The sequence below is a fragment of the Mastomys coucha genome, unplaced genomic scaffold (genome assembly GCF_008632895.1).
Source record: "Mastomys coucha isolate ucsf_1 unplaced genomic scaffold, UCSF_Mcou_1 pScaffold22, whole genome shotgun sequence".
NCBI lineage: Eukaryota > Metazoa > Chordata > Mammalia > Rodentia > Muridae > Mastomys > Mastomys coucha.
This window is the reverse complement of record NW_022196905.1, coordinates 9,028-10,454: the sequence shown is the minus strand read 5'-3', so window position 1 is coordinate 10,454 and position 1,427 is coordinate 9,028. Positions and strand designations below refer to the sequence as shown.

The 1,427-nt window shown below is 44.1% G+C and overlaps 1 non-coding gene across 1 annotated transcript; it reads left to right on the top strand.

Moving 5' to 3' along the window:
- Nucleotides 1-107, top strand: LOC116071543. The gene has a single exon (XR_004110954.1). It is a non-coding gene; the product is annotated as a U6 spliceosomal RNA (small nuclear RNA).
- Nucleotides 108-1,427: the final 1,320 nt, after the last annotated feature.

Genomic DNA, 1,427 nt, shown 5'->3' with positions numbered 1-1,427 from the left:
GTGCTCGCTTCGGCAGCACATATACTAAAATTGGAACGATACAGAGAAGATTAGCATGGCCCCTGCGCAAGGATGACATGCAAATTCGTGAAGCGTTCCATATTTTTATTGCAAAATCGATCATCAATAGGAGGAGAGGACCTCGGCCCTGTGAAGTTTCTGTGCCCCAGTGTAGGGGAATGCCAGGGCCAGAAAGTGGGAGAGGGCGGGGTGGCAGGCATGGGGAGGGGGGAGGCAACAGGGGTTTGTTTTTGTTTGTTTTTTTGTTTTTTGGAGGGGAAACTGGGAAAGGAGAAATTCGCATGTAAATAAAGAAAATATCTAAAATAAAAAAAAAAATGAAAAAAAAAGTCTCTTAACTGTAGGCTCTACTAAAATACTTTGTTTCTTCATGAGAGAAAAATTTCAGGACACAATCACAATCAAAAGCAAAATTAAACTCCAACTGTCCAATGTCTGGGATCCACTCATGATCTTATGCTCCGTCCTGTATTGCACACACCAAGTATTCTAGGCTTCAGATGCCTGTACTCCACTGCTGCTGATGTTCTTGGTGGTCATTCATGGTACTGGCATCTCCAAAACACTGTCTTCCACCGTAACTAGGCTTCACCAATAGCCTCTCATAGGCTCTCTTCATGGTGCCAAGCCTCAACCCCTTTGCATGACCCCTTCAGTCCTGGGCCATCAATGACAACTGAGGCTGCACCTTCACCACTGGCCTTCCATGCCCTCTCACTGTGATGAGTCTCAGCTGCTCTTCATGACTCCTTCATGCCTTCAAAACCAGTACCACCTGGGTGACTCTTACCAAGTCCTGCTGCAGCACAAGGTACAACCTTGGCTATCTCTGGAACACAGCTTCTTTGTGCTCTCAGAAAACACTTCCCAGAAGATATCACCTCGGTGATGCTGGTTTCTTCTTAATCAATGCTAATTTCTTAGCTCCAGCTAACAAGCATCAATAGTCCCAGTAATGCAAAGGTTTCGCTTTAGTAGTTCTGCTATCTCGTTAATTACAAAACCACAGAATCTTCACAATCAAAACAGCATGGTCCTGATAAGAGTCTTTAATCTTCCCTTTGAAATTTCACAAGCCAGGCCTCTATCTTCTGCACTGTTTTTAACATGATCTTCCAAGCTCCTACAGAACATCCTACAGAGTTCTTAAAAACCCATGGCTCTTCTAGCTCAAAGTTCCAAAGTCCTTCCACAGTCCTCCCCAAAGTATGGTTAGGTTGTCACAGGAATACTACACTATGCTGGTACCAATTTGTATTAGTCAGGGTTTCTATTCCTGCACAAACATCATGACCAAGAAGCAAGTTGGGGAGGAAAGGATTTATTCAGCTTACTTCCACATTGCTGTTCATCACCAAAGAAAGTCAGGACTGGAACTCAAACAGGTCAGGAAGCAGGAGCTGATT